Consider the following 23,272-nt stretch of genomic DNA (forward strand, 5'->3'; position numbering starts at 1 on the left):
TTTGTGAGCAACTTTTTTAGCATTACTCAAAGTCTTTTCATTCTTTGATCCATAAAAATTCATTAGTGTGTGTGTAGTACTTTGGTGTCATCTGGTGGTGGTAGACAGCAATGCATGTCGCTATCCCAAAGACCCTATGAAATATGTCATGTAATTTAGTGAATAAAACATTTTCAAGGTACAGACAGGTTTTGAGCCAGTTATGTCAATGAGCATGCATGTTAAAAAACAAATGCCCTTGCCAATTTAAACGACCAATGAAAAGTCTGTATGAAAGCTCATTCTAACCAACAAACCTATTCCTAAGGTTCAGTGAATCGTGGCACTCATTTCCAGTGGAGGATTGAGGCTGCAGGTTAGATTCAAAACTGAACTGACAGATAGCCAGAGCTGGATGGGAGGCCTTCATCTCCTGATGGGCTGTTTCCAGTAGCTGGCAGAAAACAGAGGAGGGAAGGCAGCACAACACTGTACATACAGTACAGCAACTTCCTTTCTTTGTGTGTCTGCTTCTGTGTGTGTATGTGTGCATGTAAATTTGCCATGCAGTCTGTACAGTGTGCTGTCAGCTGGTCAACTAGAAAATGGTGTTTCCCACATCATATGCTGCTTTTTGTGTACATTTGTGTGAGAATGGGGTGTGTGAATGTGCAGTTCTTTCCCCATCCAATTACTTGCTCCAGCTGTCAGATAATAATGGGGGTCTAATCAAGGCCAAGGCTGGTGGGGTTTACACACTGGTGCTCCGCTGGCAACTTCCTCCCTGCCGCAGTCCACTAACAGTACAAGAATGATTTCTCCCATATACCCAGACACACAGAGAAAGACAGAGTTTGATTTTGTGGATCTGCGCAGGGCAGAAATTGTTTCCACACTGTCTGGCCCTAGTTCAACTTTCTGCTTAGTCATCAAATTTCTTAGTGTAAGACACTGAGAGTCCTAGGGACCGACTGTGTTGTACTTAATCGTTACTAACCATTGTTAAGATTATAATAGAGAGAAACTCTTCCCTCAGGCTTTTCATAATGTATAGTTCTGTATAGGTGGTGAAAACCTGCCAGCCATCTATTTGTTGGATTCATTAAGCATTGAATAGAGAACCTTCAATTTTTTGCTTCACATTCAAGCTACATATAGTGCATTTTGAAAGTATTCAGACCCCTTTAATTTTTTTCACATTTTGTAATGTTACAGCCTTATATTAAGACTTGAAATGTTGTGAACTTATCATCTAAATCAATTCAATGTCTGTACACGGGTGCCCATAGCATAAAAAGCCTTGACTGTTGGAAGTAACAGAAAAAAAATTATATTAATGTTTGTTTGTTTGTTTTTCAGTATATATTAAAAGCTTTTTTATCAGTCTGGCTCACCTTATGGTAATCTGAGCAGGTGGTAGGTTGGAAGGTGAGCCTCAGAAGGTAAAAATCTGGTCACTGGTCTAGGAGAGTAGGTGACAGAATGCTGTGAGGCTGCAGGTTTTAGTTCTCAGGTTTTAACATCTCCTTCAAAAATTTCCATCACAAAATAAACAACTTCTGCTCTTTATGTTGGCACCAGCACTGTGTTTCTGTTTTTTGTTGGTAGCAGAAGTCTCCAATTTTGATATCTTCTTAACCTCTACCCAAGAAATAGAAACTGTATGTACATTATGTCTACATTCCACTAGAGCTAAGTGAGAAAATATTTTTCTTGATGTGGGTCAAACAACCCTTTTGAATTGAATTTTGGTACTATTACAAATATAAAACTTTACTATATGAGGCTAGCAGTTACCCTCACGTTTCATACATCTGTCTTGTCAGGACTAAAAAGAAATATGTAGTCTGTCTGTAAAGTGAGAGAAGGCCAAGTTCACTGTGGAGTGTTTTTTTTTTTTTAGTCTTAAATAGTCTTAAAATAGTCAGGGCCCTGATTCCCTTTGGTATAATAGCAAAGAGATCAAGAAGAGACTGATAGTTGAGCTGAAGTGGAAAGTACAGGTATTGAGATTAATGGAATTGGTTCCATGTATCTCAAGAAAAACAAGAGGTTTTTCCAGCAGGCTGAGTCAGCTCTCCCTCTTTGCCCTACGCCTTGCCTAGACCCACACATGTTAAAGCAGTTAACAATGTGTTTACTCAAAAATGTGATTTTTTTTTTTTCATCATTTCTGAATTATTCAGTCATCTCATCCAGATGGTGCTAATTTAGGTATTTTGTTCTTTTAAACCTGATTCTTGGTAACAAATGTTCCACAGAGTTCATGTTGTTCACTTACTGACTGCTCACCACATATTCTTGGCAGAAAGACAAGACTGTTGGCTTATATTATAGCTGTTGTAATACCTTATACTTTACCATGATTATTGTGTTGCTACCACATTTTCTAGAGTAAATTTACATTTACATTTAGCTGCACCAGGTGCATGGCTGTAGGGATGGCGATGTTAAGCAGATGGTCCTTTTGAAATATCTCAGCAACTATTGGATGGATTAACATCACATTTTGTACAGACATTGGTGATCTCTAGAGGATGATCCCTGTCAAATTTGGAAATCCCCCAACTTCCTGAAGTGCCACCATGAAGTTGAAATTTGTGGAGTGCCCTTTTTGTCAACGGTGGTTAAATGATTAGCTGTCAAATTAGGTGCTAACAATCATGTTCCCCTCCATATGAATTGTAATAACCTTTGACTTTCCGTCTAGTGCCACTAACACGTCAAAATGAGGGATTGTGGTGTATTTGAAAAGACTTAAATATTTTATAACTGGACTAAATGGACTCCACTGGGATAAAACGGAGGTCCTGCTCTTTATTTACCCATTGCCATGGTGAAGTATAATATCAAACCTCCGTTGATGGTGGCTTTTTTTTTTCATTTTACAATGCACAATCTTAATTCAGAGTGTACTCAGAGTTGACTGAAGTAGCACTGATAAGCTGTAATCAAAAACCAGAAATTTCCCATGTTGGCTCAGAGTTCAATTAGGTTCCAAGTTCGTTAAAACTGCTGTCTGGAATGGGCCCCAGCTGTCTAACTGGGAAAAATACAGAGCAGTCAAAGTATTCAGACCCCTTCACTCTTTTTGCATTTTGTTATGTTGCAGCCTCATGCTAAAATTGATTCAATATTTTTTTTCCCTCATCAATCTACACTTAATCCCCCATGACAAAGCAAAAACAGAATTTTAGAAATTTTTGCAAATTTATTAAAAAACTGTGCTGGAAATGACACAATTGGCATTCACACTCAGCTCAAATGACTGCAGTAGTCATGGGTATGTATCAGCCCCAGGTCTGATCTGCAAACATGACACCCGGGTGAGCATGCAAATTTTTGCCCCTTTGCTGTGATGTCTTTCAGAGCACAAACACTGTAAATAGACCTGGCACCTTCCTAGCACGGTGCTCTTAAACCAGAATCACTGTGGCTACACCTTCCGCTGAGAGTCTGCTGTGCTTGGGTGACGTTGCTTCCTGCATTTGTGTGTCCATATCCTTTCAGTCAAAACAGACAGGCAAATTTGTCTGGCTGCATGACAAGAGTCATATGCCTTTTTAAAAAAAACTGCTTGTACACACAAATCTTTGTATAAAAGGGGTATTTGAGATGTTTCTACACCTTGATGATTCCACCTGTGGTAAATTCAATGGATTGGGCATGATTTGGAAAGGCACGCACCTGTCTATATAAGGTGTCACAGCTGACATTGCATATCAGAGCAAATACTGAGCCATGAGGAGGAAGGAACTCTAACATCAGATGTTCATCCTTAAAGGTCACAAGTAGTGGTAAAAACATAATTGTAGAATAAATCAAACTAAAAAACAGTTTTTCTTTTAAATATATGCACCACTGGTATGTGGTTGTGTGGTGACATTTGCAGATAGGCAAGCAGAACTGATCAGCCAATTACCCCTCATTGTCTGTAGTTGGGAAGAACAGAATGTGGGAACTTCAGACTTAAGGAGTCATAGCATTTATTTACTGATAAGCAACCTAAAGTGCACAAACATTGCACTGCTGTGTTCACAGCTACACTGGTAATTGCTAACTAACAAGCAAACACTCTCCTCTGGTCGCCAGCCTCACCACTCTCTCTGTCTCTTTTTCTCTCTCTCTCTCCCAGTACGCACACAACCTTTGTACTGATTCCTGAAAGTAGCTTCTCTACTCCTGTAACAATATTCTGTATCGGACTTACTGCAGATCTTGCACAGAGATGCTTGTTTTGCTTGTGTACTTGCAAACTTCTGCCTCTTATCGTTTAATGTGCATGTTTAGTTTCCGCACGTCTGCGTGCAAGCATCACGCACGGCTGATCTCAGAATGGTAGAAGCTGAGTCAAGGACAGCTTGCCTAACACACTTTGGCTGTAGCTTATCACCACTCAAAGATCCCAGGATTATCCTCAATGCCCAAACCTCCAAATTCAGCTGCTTTCCTCTTGCCAAGTTCCTGCCTTTGTCAATCGGACATGGTAACATGCAGGTAAATGACAGAAGCGATAGGAACAATGGTTGATAGGCAAGCTAGCTTGCAGGGACAATAACCTCCTGCCACCACAAGAGAGCAGTAAATTACATGATGAATGCAAACAGGCATCAGAATCAGAATCAGAATCAGAATCAGAATCAGAATCAGTTTTATTGCCAAGTATGTTTTCACATACAAGGAATTTTTTCTGGTGATTGGTGCAATTGATCAGCAACAGTGGGGCTCTCTAGGCTTGTTGATGAGGCTAATAGCAGATGGGAAGAAGCTATTTTTGTGGCGAGAGGTTTTGGTCCTGAAGGACCGCAGCCTCCTGCCAGAGGGGAGTGTCTCAAAGAGTTTGTGTCCAGGGTGGGAGGAGTCAGCTACAATCTTCCCTGCACGCCTCAGAGTCCTTGAGGCGTACAGGTCCTGGAGGGATGGAAGATTGCAGCCAATCACCTTCTCAGCAGAGTGGATGATACGCTGCAGTCTGTTACATCAGATCCTTTATGGGACAGAAAGCTGTTCGGAGATCAGCTGTAAGGAGAAATATGGCTTCAACTTCAGTATCATTCTAATTGATGTCTATTTTTAGCTTGGGGGCTCTGACAGCACACCACGCATATGCACCAAGTATGATCCCATCCACTGATTTATTCCTCTTCTGAATTTGTTGAAAGGGTGAAGCAGTGGAAAAGTTTAATCACAGTGATACAGTGAAGTCTGTGTTACTTTGTTTGATTTACCTTCAGTCCATCTCCTCTTAAACAGCAACGCTGTTCACTTGATCCAAAAAACTGTCCGTGTTTGCTGATGTATAGCCATTGTTTATCCCGTCACAAACGCACATGCTCTCTCACTGAATAGGCAAACACAGTCATGTGCTGGTTTATAAGACATTAACAGTATTTATGTCAGTATTTTTTTCTCATGAAACTACACATCAGTATTAGCACAGAGCAGTGTAAGGAGAGAAACTAAACTGATATAATTTTCAACTATATCACCCAGCAGTAGTAATATGAGTTATTTGTTGCTCCCCCACGATTGCCAATACCATTTCCAGTATGTTCACATATCTAGGCTATATGTACATGCACACACAGACACACTTGGCTGTCATAAGCTTAAGTGGGACTTTCCAGCGCAAGGGAAATTCCATAGGATGTTAAAAAGGAGCAGATTTCCAAGGCTCTGGCCTTTTACTTTATAAAAAAGAAAAAAAGAACACAATTTCCAGCCCCACATTTTATTTATTGCTTTTCAATCTGCTGTTTTTCCACCACTACAGCACTCCATGAAATTATTTCTTTTTTTTCTAATGTGGAGTGTAATTCATGCCATACATTTGGCTCTGTGATGTTTCCTGAAAAAGTCTGATTTCCTCTTTTACATGTATGAGGCACTAAACCATTTCCATGGCCTTGTTTGTCTGAGTCCTATCCTGAATCTCTATCAAGCACTAATGAAGAAATGAAATTGATTCACTTGAAACAATGTATTAAGATTGTATTGGAACAGTACTCCCTTTCATACCTAGGGTTGGGCTGTAGTACTGTGGAGCACATATAAACACTCCAGTCACCCTCAACAGTGTTTTAATATTTTATCTGAGTTACTGCTAGTATAACAGAAATATCTAGTAAGGACTGATGAGTAATCAGTTACAAAAATAACTTGTGTTAAGTGTTTATACTGTATAAAGAAAGCATATACATTTTGTAACTGCATCTAAACATTGATCACACACACAAACACACGTGTCTGCTGATAGCAACTTACTGTATATGACAACTGTATATGTGTGTGTGTGTGTGTGTGTGTTTGTATATGGATATATAGCTATATAGATGTTTTTGTGCAGTTTTTAATTACTGTCCAACTTCATGGAACTGTTGAATATCTTGGTTTTATAGCTAAGTCCAAATACCAGTAATAATTTTAATAATCTACAGACCCCCCCAAACCAAATGTTTTTATGTTTTTGTCTCATTTTATTGCAAAGTATGACAAAATTCTGATTTTAGGTGATTTTGACATACATGTCTGCCAATGATACTGTTTAGGCCACCAAACCCCATCAGTCCCATTCACAGTGCCAAATGTCAAATGCAAATGTCAGATCCATTGCCAGAAATCTTGGAGTACTGTTTGACCTTTCCTTTGATCATGAAATCACAAAAGTTGTCCAGTCCTGCTTCCTCCAAATAAGATCCATCTCCAAAATCAAACCTATCATCTCACAACCTGATCTGGAAAAAGTCATTCACATATTAATTTTCTCAAAACTGGACTATTGTAACTCTTCTCTCTGGCATCAACCTAAAGTCACTCACTCACCTCCAACTAGTTCAGAATACAGCAGCTAGTCTTCTTACTGGTTTTAACAGATGACATCACATTGCACCACAGCTCATTTGTGTGGATGAAAGTACAGGCCTCCAATTAATTAGATTTTTTGTGGAAAAGAGATGACAAGAACAATTTAATCCTAATCATTCTTAGGTACACTATTGATGAATACATACAAGTCTTAAACCATATGTCCATGTGTGTCCCTCTTTCCTTCGTACTTCCTATCCATTTTCATTACCTTGTCCCTCCCTCATTCTTTTCTGTATGTTGAGAACCAGTTTTAATGGAGGTTGAGGGAGAAAGGGGGGCATAAAGAGGATGGGAAAAAAACATCATCTTTATATAACCAGAGTCACAGCCAACTGTACTTGTGGTTGGAGGAAATGTCTTCAGGCTTGAGTCATGCTTAGCGCTGCAGTTGGACATAGCCAGGCTTCGTCCCCGGGGTGTGTGTGTATGGCTTTTTGTGTGCAAGCACTTGCATGCATTCAAGCCGTTCAGTTTTGCCTCAAGTTTGGTCAATCAAGAATGGTTGCTAATCTGCCTTTAGTGAGATAGCAGTTACACATCTGCATCAAAGTTCCTTCAAAACTCTTCTAAACTCTTAACCTAAATTGCCATGATTTGAAGCCTTTAAAAATAAGCTATAAGGCGTTTCAACACCTTGACTTTATAGGTCTTGCAGTTTCTTCACACAGATTTCTTTGTCCCCTCCAGAACAGATGATGTAGTACTACAATACACAGTATGCTGATACAGTATCCTGTACCAGTTTCCTGCTGTCATTCATCTTAGCTTGCTCATTATGGTTCTACTTTCAATAGCTATGTTCAGTTGGAAAAAAGACTGTTTGTGACATTTAAGTTATTGTTATTGTGCTTTCTGTTCCATTGTTTCTAGTGTAATCAGCTCTTACACACAAAGCAGTAAAACTGGAAACACTGTCCTGCCACAATGCAGAGTCATACCATATGGTAAATGCCAGTGACATGACATTGAAGCACATGGCCACACAGCTTATTAAGCACATAATAAATTAGGACTGAATATTAAAATGAATTTATTAAATTACCAGTTAAAGTAGCTGTGTTCCAGCACAGGTCTACGTCCTCAGGTGAGCATTAAGGATTGCTGCTCTTACTGTATCAAGTAGAGGATGATTTCTTATATAAGCACAGGGGTTTTCAAAGCGTGGGGTAGTGAGCCTCCCCTCAGAGAATATTGAGACCCCCCCCCTCCATTTTTACTTTTGAAACATCTTAATTAAAAACATTTTGATCATTTTTCAACATCTTTTGTACACAGTTCCACATCATACATTGTGAAGGCCTTTTTGTGCAATTTTACATAAGTCAAATAATTATTGAACACATCAAAGTAAGTTGGACACCAAACCAAATCATCACTGTGCAGTATTCACAGTGCTGCTTTTCATATCACCGTCTCAAGATTGTGCTTAAATCTTTTCCATGTATGCTATCAGCAAAAACTGTTTTTGCCACTTTATTAGGAAGGAAGGGCTGGGTGAATCAGTGCACTGCGCACAGCTCTACGAAGAAGTAACGACACAAATCACAATGTTAGCCATCTTTTCAAATGTTGTGATAAAAAGTGAATAAATCCTCGGTTTGTGAATGGGAAACACTGGGACGGATGCCGGGTAGTAAAAAGAAACGTCTCTGCAGAGCCTCATGCGTCATGAACGCCTCTTAACATTGTGCAACACACTACATGCCCCAAAGAACCACTCCAACCTTCTGTGGGCTTTATTCTAATGTTCCACCTGACTTATCCAATCATCTGAAGTGCATTTTCAGCCAGAATGTATGCACGTAGTACACCCGCCTGTATGTAGTGGTATGTAAGCATGCTTTGCGCCGGGTGATAGGACAGTGCATCTGTGGTTCACAAAACTGGTTGATGCAGGGATGCACTGTAGAGAGGGAAAAAAAAGTTGATCCATTTTGCCACATGCACAGCTGAGTTTAGCTAACCAGATGTTTACTTTTTCTAGTTTATTTTTTCTCACACCACGCCTCCTCTGAAGTTCTCTGGCACCCCCCTGGGGTATGAAAACCATTGTACTAGCACAAATATTGCCTGGAACTCTTATCCAGTGTCTGCATATTGCAACTTAAGAACAGTAGTAATTTAAAAACATGTTCACACCTTTAAGAACAAATTGGTTGTTTCTGTCTGTTTCATGCATGTGTTTTTTTTTCTCTCCTATTGAGGTTTTCGTAACCAATTTAGCGAAAAATAACAAAACGTGGGACTATTACGTGGAGCTGGTCTGTTTTGGAGTTGAGATTTTGCCTTCAGGCAGCGAGACATATGTTCATACAATTTAGATGATCTCTGAAATAACTTCAAATTGATTGAAATATTCCTTTAGTGCAGTTATTGCATGTCTGCCTCTAGCTATGCTTTTCACCAGGTCACTCAGATTAAGTTGTGTGCCAGAGCTAGTAAGACCACATGCTCGTTTTAGAAACACATTCAAAGGATGTTAATGTAAGTACTTGCTGAGAGTTGTCCCATCTTCAGCTCTGATGCTATGCATTTCATTCCAAATCAAGTCTTTTGTATGTCTGTGTGCAGCAGCTGTTGGTTGTTCTGGATCCCTTGAATTACTTTTTCATCTTTCAGCTCTATTTTTGTTTGTTGGATTGGAAAGCCTCTCGGGATCAAATCACCTCAGAGTAATTACAGTTTCAAGTTACACAGGAGTCAGCCAGTAATGTCCTGCATCTGCTCTAACAGTCAGCCAGCTCCAAGATTTGAGCATCTGTGTGTACAATCTTCATACAAAGCTACACATTTTTGTTTAAAACAAAGACCATGCATGTGACAGTGACAGAAAGTGAGGAGAGGGGTAATCAATTAAAACCCAACAAGTTCTATGTTTTATTTTTTGTACCGAGTTTTCTAACAATGACGTCCTTTTCTAATTTTAAAGAAAAGAAGTGCTGTAGAGGAAGCTTTTCAAAATTAAAAAGTTAGCTGTTAAAAGAAAGTGCTTGATTTTACAACAATGAAATTGAAATTGCACCTTGAGTTTTTTTCTTTTTAACTTCACATTTTGACAGTCTTGACATGATCCATAACACTATCGCAGACCTCATATTTTAACCAGTGACCATTGTAACTGACAGTTACTGACAATAAAGGATTTCCAAATTCGACTGTGTTAATTCCATTACATGGACAAAGGACTTGTTTAATGTCTGGTAAATTGTCTGACTCTGTAGTTTTTAACTCAATTCAAAATCTTTGAGATGAACTGACAAATGAAGACACAGCCCACTGTGAAACTACACACAAACATTCAGTATTTTTGTGTAAGTGAGAAGAGGAGGCAATACCTTGCCCATAAAACGCCTTGCCTGTGACACGAAAGACAAGAAACGGCTGCATTAAGAGTGCAATTGAAAAGTGCATGTAAAGCAGAGCCTAGTGTGTTGACAAGCAAATCCTTACTGGTTAAGACACAAAAAGAGGTGGAAGGACAGTTGATGGCTGAGTCCAATCCATACAAAGCCTTCAACCAAACCAGAGCCAACCAGGGTTCGTCGCATCAGCACCAGTGTGCTTCCTCAGGCAGCAAATTGGAATCGATAAAGAGAAGATTAGCATGGCCCGCGCGAAAGGATTACACGCAAACTCATGAAGTGTTTCCACATTTTGATATACCAGGCGTGGTTGTCGAGCTGACCCCCGAATTGGTCCCAATGTGCCATCGGTGTATGCGTATGTGCTAGAGATGCGCTGCATGAATTAGCCAAAAGCAGTTTGAGTGGCCGTTAAGGACAGAAAAGCACCACGTAAATGTAGTCCTTTTACCATTTTGCTTGAGGCCCAAGTTGAGCCTGGAGGCGGAATCAAAGATGGGGCACCGCCCTCTTTTCATTGTCGAGGTATTTTTGGTGTTACTCTGTTGGGGAATTTCATAAACATGCAAACAGAACAAACAGACAGTATGTCACTACTGCGAGTGTGTGATTGAAAAATTGGAGAAAGAGCTGTGTCTGGGCTTGTGTGACCCTGAAGGCTGCCGTCCGCTAGGGAAAGGAGCCCTGGAGTCGGCACCGCTGTTGAGGGGCCGTTCTACCATAGGGGGAGTAAATGGCAGTTTGTCGCAATCAGCACCACTGTGCTTGCTCAGGCAGCACATATAATAAATTGGAATCGATACAGAGAAGATTAGCATGGCCCCTGCGAAAGGATGACACGCAAACTCGTGAAGCGTTTCCACATTTTGATCTGCCAGGCGTGGTTGTCGAGCATCAAATGGGCACACGTGCCTGTCGTATATGGCTGGAATCGCTGGTGTTCCTTGCCACACCTCACAACCGAAATCATCAGTTTGTAGCAGTGAGAAGAGGAGGCAATCCCTTGTCCATAGCCATCAACATCAGATTGAGCAGACAGATGCTGAGATTTAGTTTGAAAGGCATATACTTGTCCTGGGATGAGTCATAGGCGCAGATGCTTCTGCGTCTGTGGTTGAGGATGCAGAGCTGGTCGTCCACCACTCAGAGGGTCTCCATCGGTGTATGCGTATGTGCTAGAGATGCGCTGCGTGAATTATCCAAAAGCAGTTTGAGTGGCCGTTAAGGCCAGAAAAGCACCACGTAAATGTAGTCCTTTTACCTTTATGCTTGAGGCCCAAGTTGAGCCTGGAGGCGGAATCAAAGATGGGGCACCGCCCTCTTTTCATTGTCGAGGTATTTTTGGTGTTACTCTGTTGGGGAATTTCATAAACATGCAAACAGAACAAACAGACAGTATGTCACTACTGCGAGTGTGTGATTGAAAAATTGGAGAAAGAGCTGTGTCTGGGCTTGTGTGACCCTGAAGGCTGCCGTCCGCTAGGGAAAGGAGCCCTGGAGTCGGCACCGCTGTTGAGGGGCCGTTCTACCATAGGGGGAGTAAATGGCAGTTTGTCGCATCAGCACCACTGTGCTTGCTCAGGCAGCACATATAATAAATTGGAATCGATACAGAGAAGATTAGCATGGCCCCTGCGAAAGGATGACACGCAAACTCGTGAAGCGTTTCCACATTTTGATCTGCCAGGCGTGGTTGTCGAGCATCAAATGGGCACACGTGCCTGTCGTATGTGGCTGGAATCGCTGGTGTTCCTTGCCACACCTCACAACCGAAATCATCAGTTTGTAGCAGTGAGAAGAGGAGGCAATCCCTTGTCCATAGCCATCAACATCAGATTGAGCAGACAGATGCTGAGATTTAGTTTGAAAGGCATATACTTGTCCTGGGATGAGTCATAGGCGCAGATGCTTCTGCGTCTGTGGTTGAGGATGCAGAGCTGGTCGTCCACCACTCAGAGGGTCTCCATCGGTGTATGCGTATGTGCTAGAGATGCGCTGCGTGAATTATCCAAAAGCAGTTTGAGTTGCCGTTAAGGACAGAAAAGCACCACGTAAATGTAGTCCTTTTACCTTTATGCTTGAGGCCCAAGTTGAGCCTGGAGGCGGAATCAAAGATGGGGCACCGCCCTCTTTTCATTGTCGAGGTATTTTTGGTGTTACTCTGTTGGGGAATTTCATAAACATGCAAACAGAACAAACAGACAGTATGTCACTACTGCGAGTGTGTGATTGAAAAATTGGAGAAAGAGCTGTGTCTGGGCTTGTGTGACCCTGAAGGCTGCCGTCCGCTAGGGAAAGGAGCCCTGGAGTCGGCACCGCTGTTGAGGGGCCGTTCTACCATAGGGGGAGTAAATGGCAGTTTGTCGCATCAGCACCATTGTGCTTGCTCAGGCAGCACATATAATAAATTGGAATCGATACAGAGAAGATTAGCATGGCCCCTGCGAAAGGATGACACGCAAACTCGTGAAGCGTTTCCACATTTTGATCTGCCAGGCGTGGTTGTCGAGCATCAAATGGGCACACGTGCCTGTCGTATGTGGCTGGAATCGCTGGTGTTCCTTGCCACACCTCACAACCAAAATCATCAGTTTGTAGCAGTGAGAAGAGGAGGCAATACCTTGTCCATAGCCATCAACATCAGATTGAGCAGACAGATGCTGAGATTTAGTTTGAAAGGCATACACTTGTCCTGGGATGAGTCATAGGCGCAGATGCTTCTGCGTCTGTGGTTGAGGATGCAGAGCTGGTCGTCCACCACTCAGAGGGTCGGTGGTTCGATCCCCGGCTTTTCCAGTTTGTCGATGTGTCCTTGGGCAAGACACTGACCCCCGAATTGGTCCCGATGTTCCAACGGTGTATGCGTATGTGCTAGAGATGCGCTGCGTGAATTATCCAAAAGCAGTTTGAGTGGCCGTTAAGGACAGAAAAGCACCACGTAAATGTAGTCCTTTTACCTTTATGCTTGAGGCCCAAGTTGAGCCTGGAGGCGGAATCAAAGACGGGGCACCGCCCTCTTTTCATTGTCGAGGTATTTTTGGTGTTACTCTGTTGGGGAATTTCATAAACATGCAAACAGAACAAACAGACAGTACGTCACTACTGCGAGTGTGTGATTGAAAAATTGGAGAAAGAGCTGTGTCTGGGCTTGTGTGACCCTGAAGGCTGCCGTCCGCTAGGGAAAGGAGCCCTGGAGTCGGCACCGCTGTTGAGGGGCCGTTCTACCATAGGGGGAGTAAATGGCAGTTTGTCACATCAGCACCACTGTGCTTGCTCAGGCAGCACATATAATAAATTGGAATCGATACAGAGAAGATTAGCATGGCCCCTGCGAAAGGATGACACGCAAACTCGTGAAGCGTTTCCACATTTTGATCTGCCAGGCGTGGTTGTCGAGCATCAAATGGGCACACGTGCCTGTCGTATATGGCTGGAATCGCTGGTGTTCCCTTCCACACCCCACAACCAAAATCATCAGTTTGTAGCAGTGAGAAGAGGAGGCAATCCCTTGTCCATAGCCATCAACATCAGATTGAGCAGACAGATGCTGAGATTTAGTTTGAAAGGCATATACTTGTCCTGGGATGAGTCATAGGCGCAGATGCTTCTGTGTCTGTGGTTGAGGATGCAGAGCTGGTTGTCCACCACTCAGAGGGTCTCCATCGGTGTATGCGTATGTGCTAGAGATGCGCTGCGTGAATTATCCAAAAGCAGTTTGAGTGGCCGTTAAGGACAGAAAAGCACCACGTAAATGTAGTCCTTTTACCTTTATGCTTGAGGCCCAAGTTGAGCCTGGAGGCGGAATCAAAGATGGGGCACCGCCCTCTTTTCATTGTCGAGGTATTTTTGGTGTTACTCTGTTGGGGAATTTCATAAACATGCAAACAGAACAAACAGACAGTATGTCACTACTGCGAGTGTGTGATTGAAAAATTGGAGAAAGAGCTGTGTCTGGGCTTGTGTGACCCTGAAGGCTGCCGTCCGCTAGGGAAAGGAGCCCTGGAGTCGGCACCGCTGTTGAGGGGCCGTTCTACCATAGGGGGAGTAAATGGCAGTTTGTCGCATCAGCACCATTGTGCTTGCTCAGGCAGCACATATAATAAATTGGAATCGATACAGAGAAGATTAGCATGGCCCCTGCGAAAGGATGACACGCAAACTCGTGAAGCGTTTCCACATTTTGATCTGCCAGGCGTGGTTGTCGAGCATCAAATGGGCACACGTGCCTGTCGTATGTGGCTGGAATCGCTGGTGTTCCTTGCCACACCTCACAACCAAAATCATCAGTTTGTAGCAGTGAGAAGAGGAGGCAATACCTTGTCCATAGCCATCAACATCAGATTGAGCAGACAGATGCTGAGATTTAGTTTGAAAGGCATACACTTGTCCTGGGATGAGTCATAGGCGCAGATGCTTCTGCGTCTGTGGTTGAGGATGCAGAGCTGGTCGTCCACCACTCAGAGGGTCGGTGGTTCGATCCCTGGCTTTTCCAGTTTGTCGATGTGTCCTTGGGCAAGACACTGACCCCCGAATTGGTCCCGATGTTCCATCGGTGTATGCGTATGTGCTAGAGATGCGCTGCGTGAATTATCCAAAAGCAGTTTGAGTGGCCGTTAAGGACAGAAAAGTACCACGTAAATGTAGTCCTTTTACCTTTATGCTTGAGGCCCAAGTTGAGCCTGGAGGCGGAATCAAAGATGGGGCACCGCCCTCTTTTCATTGTCGAGGTATTTTTGGTGTTACTCTGTTGGGGAATTTCATAAACATGCAAACAGAACAAACAGACAGTATGTCACTACTGTGAGTGTGTGATTGAAAAATTGGAGAAAGAGCTGTGTCTGGGCTTGTGTGACCCTGAAGGCTGCCGTCCGCTAGGGAAAGGAGCCCTGGAGTCGGCACCGCTGTTGAGGGGCCGTTCTACCATAGGGGGAGTAAATGGCAGTTTGTCGCATCAGCACCACTGTGCTTGCTCAGGCAGCACATATAATAAATTGGAATCGATACAGAGAAGATTAGCATGGCCCCTGCGAAAGGATGACACGCAAACTCGTGAAGCGTTTCCACATTTTGATCTGCCAGGCGTGGTTGTCGAGCATCAAATGGGCACACGTGCCTGTCGTATATGGCTGGAATCGCTGGTGTTCCTTGCCACACCTCACAACCGAAATCATCAGTTTGTAGCAGTGAGAAGAGGAGGCAATCCCTTGTCCATAGCCATCAACATCAGATTGAGCAGACAGATGCTGAGATTTAGTTTGAAAGGCATATACTTGTCCTGGGATGAGTCATAGGCGCAGATGCTTCTGCGTCTGTGGTTGAGGATGCAGAGCTGGTCGTCCACCACTCAGAGGGTCGGTGGTTCGATCCCCGGCTTTTCCAGTTTGTCGATGTGTCCTTGGGCAAGACACTGACCCCCGAATTGGTCCCGATGTTCCAACGGTGTATGCGTATGTGCTAGAGATGCGCTGCGTGAATTATCCAAAAGCAGTTTGAGTGGCCGTTAAGGACAGAAAAGCACCACGTAAATGTAGTCCTTTTACCTTTATGCTTGAGGCCCAAGTTGAGCCTGGAGGCGGAATCAAAGACGGGGCACCGCCCTCTTTTCATTGTCGAGGTATTTTTGGTGTTACTCTGTTGGGGAATTTCATAAACATGCAAACAGAACAAACAGACAGTATGTCACTACTGTGAGTGTGTGATTGAAAAATTGGAGAAAGAGCTGTGTCTGGGCTTGTGTGACCCTGAAGGCTGCCGTCCGCTAGGGAAAGGAGCCCTGGAGTCGGCACCGCTGTTGAGGGGCCGTTCTACCATAGGGGGAGTAAATGGCAGATTGTCACATCAGCACCACTGTGCTTGCTCAGGCAGCACATATAATAAATTGGAATCAATACAGAGAAGATTAGCATGGCCCCTGCGAAAGGATGACACGCAAACTCGTGAAGCGTTTCCACATTTTGATCTGCCAGGCGTGGTTGTCGAGCATCAAATGGGCACACGTGCCTGTCGTATATGGCTGGAATCGCTGGTGTTCCTTGCCACACCTCACAACCGAAATCATCAGTTTGTAGCAGTGAGAAGAGGAGGCAATCCCTTGTCCATAGCCATCAACATCAGATTGAGCAGACAGATGCTGAGATTTAGTTTGAAAGGCATATACTTGTCCTGGGATGATTCAGAGGCGCAGATGCTTCTGCGTCTGTGGTTGAGGATGCAGAGCTGGTCGTCCACCACTCAGAGGGTCGGTGGTTCGATCCCCGGCTTTTCCAGTTTGTCGATGTGTCCTTGGGCAAGACACTGACCCCCGAATTGGTCCCGATGTTCCAACGGTGTATGCGTATGTGCTAGAGATGCGCTGCGTGAATTATCCAAAAGCAGTTTGAGTGGCCGTTAAGGACAGAAAAGCACCACGTAAATGTAGTCCTTTTACCTTTATGCTTGAGGCCCAAGTTGAGCCTGGAGGCGGAATCAAAGATGGGGCACCGCCCTCTTTTCATTGTCGAGGTATTTTTGGTGTTACTCTGTTGGGGAATTTCATAAACATGCAAACAGAACAAACAGACAGTATGTCACTACTGTGAGTGTGTGATTGAAAAATTGGAGAAAGAGCTGTGTCTGGGCTTGTGTGACCCTGAAGGCTGCCGTCCGCTAGGGAAAGGAGCCCTGGAGTCGGCACCGCTGTTGAGGGGCCGTTCTACCATAGGGGGAGTAAATGGCAGTTTGTCGCATCAGCACCACTGTGCTTGCTCAGGCAGCACATATAATAAATTGGAATCGATACAGAGAAGATTAGCATGGCCCCTGCGAAAGGATGACACGCAAACTCGTGAAGCGTTTCCACATTTTGATCTGCCAGGCGTGGTTGTCGAGCATCAAATGGGCACACGTGCCTGTCGTATATGGCTGGAATCGCTGGTGTTCCTTGCCACACCTCACAACCGAAATCATCAGTTTGTAGCAGTGAGAAGAGGAGGCAATCCCTTGTCCATAGCCATCAACATCAGATTGAGCAGACAGATGCTGAGATTTAGTTTGAAAGGCATATACTTGTCCTGGGATGAGTCATAGGCGCAGATGCTTCTGCGTCTGTGGTTGAGGATGCAGAGCTGGTCGTCCACCACTCAGAGGGTCGGTGGTTCGATCCCTGGCTTTTCCAGTTTGTCGATGTGTCCTTGGGCAAGACACTGACCCCCGAATTGGTCCCGATGTTCCAACGGTGTATGCGTATGTGCTAGAGATGCGCTGCGTGAATTATCCAAAAGCAGTTTGAGTGGCCGTTAAGGACAGAAAAGCACCACGTAAATGTAGTCCTTTTACCTTTATGCTTGAGGCCCAAGTTGAGCCTGGAGGCGGAATCAAAGACGGGGCACCGCCCTCTTTTCATTGTCGAGGTATTTTTGGTGTTACTCTGTTGGGGAATTTCATAAACATGCAAACAGAACAAACAGACAGTATGTCACTACTGTGAGTGTGTGATTGAAAAATTGGAGAAAGAGCTGTGTCTGGGCTTGTGTGACCCTGAAGGCTGCCGTCCGCTAGGGAAAGGAGCCCTGGAGTCGGCACCGCTGTTGAGGGGCCGTTCTACCATAGGGGGAGTAAATGGCAGATTGTCACATCAGCACCACTGTGCTTGCTCAGGCAGCACATATAATAAATTGGAATCGATACAGAGAAGATTAGCATGGCCCCTGCGAAAGGATGACACGCAAACTCGTGAAGCGTTTCCACATTTTGATCTGCCAGGCGTGGTTGTCGAGCATCAAATGGGCACACGTGCCTGTCGTATATGGCTGGAATCGCTGGTGTTCCCTTCCACACCCCACAACCGAAATCATCAGTTTGTAGCAGTGAGAAGAGGAGGCAATCCCTTGTCCATAGCCATCAACATCAGATTGAGCAGACAGATGCTGAGATTTAGTTTGAAAGGCATATACTTGTCCTGGGATGAGTCATAGGCGCAGATGCTTCTGTGGTTGAGGATGCAGAGCTGGTCGTCCACCACAAAGAGGGTCGGTGGTTCGATCCCTGGCTTTTCCAGTTTGTCGATGTGTCCTTGGGCAAGACACTGACCCCCGAATTGGTCCCGATGTTCCATCGGTGTATGCGTATGTGCTAGAGATGCGCTGCGTGAATTATCCAAAAGCAGTTTGAGTGGCCGTTAAGGACAGAAAAGCACCACGTAAATGTAGTCCTTTTACCTTTATGCTTGAGGCCCAAGTTGAGCCTGGAGGCGGAATCAAAGATGGGGCACCGCCCTCTTTTCATTGTCGAGGTATTTTTGGTGTTACTCTGTTGGGGAATTTCATAAACATGCAAACAGAACAAACAGACAGTATGTCACTACTGTGAGTGTGTGATTGAAAAATTGGAGAAAGAGCTGTGTCTGGGCTTGTGTGACCCTGAAGGCTGCCGTCCGCTAGGGAAAGGAGCCCTGGAGTCGGCACCGCTGTTGAGGGGCCGTTCTACCATAGGGGGAGTAAATGGCAGTTTGTCGCAATCAGCACCACTGTGCTTGCTCAGGCAGCACATATAATAAATTGGAATTGATACAGAGAAGATTAGCATGGCCCCTGCGAAAGGATGACACGCAAACTCGTGAAGCGTTTCCACATTTTGATCTGCCAGGCGTGGTTGTCGAGCATCAAATGGGCACACGTGCCTGTCGTATGTGGCTGGAATCGCTGGTGTTCCTTGCCACACCTCACAACCAAAATCATCAGTTTGTAGCAGTGAGAAGAGGAGGCAATACCTTGTCCATAGCCATCAACATCAGATTGAGCAGACAGATGCTGAGATTTAGTTTGAAAGGCATACACTTGTCCTGGGATGAGTCATAGGCGCAGATGCTTCTGCGTCTGTGGTTGAGGATGCAGAGCTGGTCGTCCACCACTCAGAGGGTCGGTGGTTCGATCCCTGGCTTTTCCAGTTTGTCGATGTGTCCTTGGGCAAGACACTGACCCCCGAATTGGTCCCGATGTTCCATCGGTGTATGCGTATGTGCTAGAGATGCGCTGCGTGAATTATCCAAAAGCAGTTTGAGTGGCCGTTAAGGACAGAAAAGCACCACGTAAATGTAGTCCTTTTACCTTTATGCTTGAGGCCCAAGTTGAGCCTGGAGGCGGAATCAAAGATGGGGCACCGCCCTCTTTTCATTGTCGAGGTATTTTTGGTGTTACTCTGTTGGGGAATTTCATAAACATGCAAACAGAACAAACAGACAGTATGTCACTACTGCGAGTGTGTGATTGAAAAATTGGAGAAAGAGCTGTGTCTGGGCTTGTGTGACCCTGAAGGCTGCCATCCGCTAGGGAAAGGAGCCCTGGAGTCGGCACCGCTGTTGAGGGGCCGTTCTACCATAGGGGGAGTAAATGGCAGTTTGTCACATCAGCACCACTGTGCTTGCTCAGGCAGCACATATAATAAATTGGAATCGATACAGAGAAGATTAGCATGGCCCCTGCGAAAGGATGACACGCAAACTCGTGAAGCGTTTCCACATTTTGATCTGCCAGGCGTGGTTGTCGAGCATCAAATGGGCACACGTGCCTGTCGTATATGGCTGGAATCGCTGGTGTTCCCTTCCACACCCCACAACCAAAATCATCAGTTTGTAGCAGTGAGAAGAGGAGGCAATCCCTTGTCCATAGCCATCAACATCAGATTGAGCAGACAGATGCTGAGATTTAGTTTGAAAGGCATATACTTGTCCTGGGATGAGTCATAGGCGCAGATGCTTCTGTGTCTGTGGTTGAGGATGCAGAGCTGGTTGTCCACCACTCAGAGGGTCTCCATCGGTGTATGCGTATGTGCTAGAGATGCGCTGCGTGAATTATCCAAAAGCAGTTTGAGTGGCCGTTAAGGACAGAAAAGCACCACGTAAATGTAGTCCTTTTACCTTTATGCTTGAGGCCCAAGTTGAGCCTGGAGGCGGAATCAAAGATGGGGCACCGCCCTCTTTTCATTGTCGAGGTATTTTTGGTGTTACTCTGTTGGGGAATTTCATAAACATGCAAACAGAACAAACAGACAGTATGTCACTACTGCGAGTGTGTGATTGAAAAATTGGAGAAAGAGCTGTGTCTGGGCTTGTGTGACCCTGAAGGCTGCCATCCGCTAGGGAAAGGAGCCCTGGAGTCGGCACCGCTGTTGAGGGGCCGTTCTACCATAGGGGGAGTAAATGGCAGTTTGTCACATCAGCACCACTGTGCTTGCTCAGGCAGCACATATAATAAATTGGAATCGATACAGAGAAGATTAGCATGGCCCCTGCGAAAGGATGACACGCAAACTCGTGAAGCGTTTCCACATTTTGATCTGCCAGGCGTGGTTGTCGAGCATCAAATGGGCACACGTGCCTGTCGTATATGGCTGGAATCGCTGGTGTTCCCTTCCACACCCCACAACCAAAATCATCAGTTTGTAGCAGTGAGAAGAGGAGGCAATCCCTTGTCCATAGCCATCAACATCAGATTGAGCAGACAGATGCTGAGATTTAGTTTGAAAGGCATATACTTGTCCTGGGATGAGTCATAGGCGCAGATGCTTCTGTGTCTGTGGTTGAGGATGCAGAGCTGGTTGTCCACCACTCAGAGGGTCTCCATCGGTGTATGCGTATGTGCTAGAGATGCGCTGCGTGAATTATCCAAAAGCAGTTTGAGTGGCCGTTAAGGACAGAAAAGCACCACGTAAATGTAGTCCTTTTACCTTTATGCTTGAGGCCCAAGTTGAGCCTGGAGGCGGAATCAAAGATGGGGCACCGCCCTCTTTTCATTGTCGAGGTATTTTTGGTGTTACTCTGTTGGGGAATTTCATAAACATGCAAACAGAACAAACAGACAGTATGTCACTACTGCGAGTGTGTGATTGAAAAATTGGAGAAAGAGCTGTGTCTGGGCTTGTGTGACCCTGAAGGCTGCCGTCCGCTAGGGAAAGGAGCCCTGGAGTCGGCACCGCTGTTGAGGGGCCGTTCTACCATAGGGGGAGTAAATGGCAGTTTGTCGCATCAGCACCATTGTGCTTGCTCAGGCAGCACATATAATAAATTGGAATCGATACAGAGAAGATTAGCATGGCCCCTGCGAAAGGATGACACGCAAACTCGTGAAGCGTTTCCACATTTTGATCTGCCAGGCGTGGTTGTCGAGCATCAAATGGGCACACGTGCCTGTCGTATGTGGCTGGAATCGCTGGTGTTCCTTGCCACACCTCACAACCAAAATCATCAGTTTGTAGCAGTGAGAAGAGGAGGCAATACCTTGTCCATAGCCATCAACATCAGATTGAGCAGACAGATGCTGAGATTTAGTTTGAAAGGCATACACTTGTCCTGGGATGAGTCATAGGCGCAGATGCTTCTGCGTCTGTGGTTGAGGATGCAGAGCTGGTCGTCCACCACTCAGAGGGTCGGTGGTTCGATCCCTGGCTTTTCCAGTTTGTCGATGTGTCCTTGGGCAAGACACTGACCCCCGAATTGGTCCCGATGTTCCATCGGTGTATGCGTATGTGCTAGAGATGCGCTGCGTGAATTATCCAAAAGCAGTTTGAGTGGCCGTTAAGGACAGAAAAGCACCACGTAAATGTAGTCCTTTTACCTTTATGCTTGAGGCCCAAGTTGAGCCTGGAGGCGGAATCAAAGATGGGGCACCGCCCTCTTTTCATTGTCGAGGTATTTTTGGTGTTACTCTGTTGGGGAATTTCATAAACATGCAAACAGAACAAGCAGACAGTATGTCACTACTGCGAGTGTGTGATTGAAAAATTGGAGAAAGAGCTGTGTCTGGGCTTGTGTGACCCTGAAGGCTGCCATCCGCTAGGGAAAGGAGCCCTGGAGTCGGCACCGCTGTTGAGGGGCCGTTCTACCATAGGGGGAGTAAATGGCAGTTTGTCACATCAGCACCACTGTGCTTGCTCAGGCAGCACATATAATAAATTGGAATCGATACAGAGAAGATTAGCATGGCCCCTGCGAAAGGATGACACGCAAACTCGTGAAGCGTTTCCACATTTTGATCTGCCAGGCGTGGTTGTCGAGCATCAAATGGGCACACGTGCCTGTCGTATGTGGCTGGAATCGCTGGTGTTCCTTGCCACACCTCACAACCAAAATCATCAGTTTGTAGCAGTGAGAAGAGGAGGCAATACCTTGTCCATAGCCATCAACATCAGATTGAGCAGACAGATGCTGAGATTTAGTTTGAAAGGCATACACTTGTCCTGGGATGAGTCATAGGCGCAGATGCTTCTGCGTCTGTGGTTGAGGATGCAGAGCTGGTCGTCCACCACTCAGAGGGTCGGTGGTTCGATCCCTGGCTTTTCCAGTTTGTCGATGTGTCCTTGGGCAAGACACTGACCCCCGAATTGGTCCCGATGTTCCATCGGTGTATGCGTATGTGCTAGAGATGCGCTGCGTGAATTATCCAAAAGCAGTTTGAGTGGCCGTTAAGGACAGAAAAGCACCACGTAAATGTAGTCCTTTTACCTTTATGCTTGAGGCCCAAGTTGAGCCTGGAGGCGGAATCAAAGATGGGGCACCGCCCTCTTTTCATTGTCGAGGTATTTTTGGTGTTACTCTGTTGGGGAATTTCATAAACATGCAAACAGAACAAGCAGACAGTATGTCACTACTGCGAGTGTGTGATTGAAAAATTGGAGAAAGAGCTGTGTCTGGGCTTGTGTGACCCTGAAGGCTGCCATCCGCTAGGGAAAGGAGCCCTGGAGTCGGCACCGCTGTTGAGGGGCCGTTCTACCATAGGGGGAGTAAATGGCAGTTTGTCACATCAGCACCACTGTGCTTGCTCAGGCAGCACATATAATAAATTGGAATCGATACAGAGAAGATTAGCATGGCCCCTGCGAAAGGATGACACGCAAACTCGTGAAGCGTTTCCACATTTTGATCTGCCAGGCGTGGTTGTCGAGCATCAAATGGGCACACGTGCCTGTCGTATATGGCTGGAATCGCTGGTGTTCCCTTCCACACCCCACAACCAAAATCATCAGTTTGTAGCAGTGAGAAGAGGAGGCAATCCCTTGTCCATAGCCATCAACATCAGATTGAGCAGACAGAT

At 45.0% G+C, this 23,272-nt stretch overlaps 1 protein-coding gene, 15 non-coding genes and 1 pseudogene across 17 annotated transcripts in view; all 17 read left to right on the top strand.

Annotated features, from left to right (window-relative positions):
- The window catches only part of efl1 (elongation factor like GTPase 1), a 160,082-nt gene that overhangs the window by 37,631 nt on the left and 99,179 nt on the right, over positions 1-23,272 (top strand). The window lies entirely within an intron of this gene.
- LOC139615162 (U6 spliceosomal RNA) lies at positions 10,407-10,502 on the top strand (annotated as a pseudogene).
- Positions 10,970-11,076, top strand: LOC139615184 (U6 spliceosomal RNA). The gene has a single exon (XR_011687277.1). It is a non-coding gene; the product is annotated as a U6 spliceosomal RNA (small nuclear RNA).
- Positions 11,779-11,885, top strand: LOC139615196 (U6 spliceosomal RNA). Its single transcript, XR_011687288.1, has one exon. It is a non-coding gene; the product is annotated as a U6 spliceosomal RNA (small nuclear RNA).
- On the top strand, positions 12,588-12,694 carry LOC139615207 (U6 spliceosomal RNA). Its single transcript, XR_011687299.1, has one exon. It is a non-coding gene; the product is annotated as a U6 spliceosomal RNA (small nuclear RNA).
- Positions 13,475-13,581, top strand: LOC139615153 (U6 spliceosomal RNA). The gene has a single exon (XR_011687249.1). It is a non-coding gene; the product is annotated as a U6 spliceosomal RNA (small nuclear RNA).
- On the top strand, positions 14,284-14,390 carry LOC139615163 (U6 spliceosomal RNA). Its single transcript, XR_011687257.1, has one exon. It is a non-coding gene; the product is annotated as a U6 spliceosomal RNA (small nuclear RNA).
- Positions 15,171-15,277, top strand: LOC139615164 (U6 spliceosomal RNA). Its single transcript, XR_011687258.1, has one exon. It is a non-coding gene; the product is annotated as a U6 spliceosomal RNA (small nuclear RNA).
- On the top strand, positions 16,058-16,164 carry LOC139615206 (U6 spliceosomal RNA). Its single transcript, XR_011687298.1, has one exon. It is a non-coding gene; the product is annotated as a U6 spliceosomal RNA (small nuclear RNA).
- Positions 16,945-17,051, top strand: LOC139615165 (U6 spliceosomal RNA). Its single transcript, XR_011687259.1, has one exon. It is a non-coding gene; the product is annotated as a U6 spliceosomal RNA (small nuclear RNA).
- Positions 17,832-17,938, top strand: LOC139615166 (U6 spliceosomal RNA). Its single transcript, XR_011687260.1, has one exon. It is a non-coding gene; the product is annotated as a U6 spliceosomal RNA (small nuclear RNA).
- LOC139615208 (U6 spliceosomal RNA) lies at positions 18,714-18,820 on the top strand. The gene has a single exon (XR_011687300.1). It is a non-coding gene; the product is annotated as a U6 spliceosomal RNA (small nuclear RNA).
- Positions 19,601-19,707, top strand: LOC139615167 (U6 spliceosomal RNA). The gene has a single exon (XR_011687261.1). It is a non-coding gene; the product is annotated as a U6 spliceosomal RNA (small nuclear RNA).
- Positions 20,410-20,516, top strand: LOC139615168 (U6 spliceosomal RNA). Its single transcript, XR_011687262.1, has one exon. It is a non-coding gene; the product is annotated as a U6 spliceosomal RNA (small nuclear RNA).
- On the top strand, positions 21,219-21,325 carry LOC139615169 (U6 spliceosomal RNA). Its single transcript, XR_011687263.1, has one exon. It is a non-coding gene; the product is annotated as a U6 spliceosomal RNA (small nuclear RNA).
- On the top strand, positions 22,106-22,212 carry LOC139615171 (U6 spliceosomal RNA). The gene has a single exon (XR_011687264.1). It is a non-coding gene; the product is annotated as a U6 spliceosomal RNA (small nuclear RNA).
- Positions 22,993-23,099, top strand: LOC139615172 (U6 spliceosomal RNA). Its single transcript, XR_011687265.1, has one exon. It is a non-coding gene; the product is annotated as a U6 spliceosomal RNA (small nuclear RNA).

The sequence above is a fragment of the Trachinotus anak genome, unplaced genomic scaffold (genome assembly GCF_046630095.1).
Source record: "Trachinotus anak isolate AG129_WGS33_773 ecotype Australia unplaced genomic scaffold, CSIRO_AGI_Tana_v1 ptg000042l, whole genome shotgun sequence".
In the NCBI taxonomy this organism is placed as follows: Eukaryota; Metazoa; Chordata; class Actinopteri; order Carangiformes; family Carangidae; genus Trachinotus; species Trachinotus anak.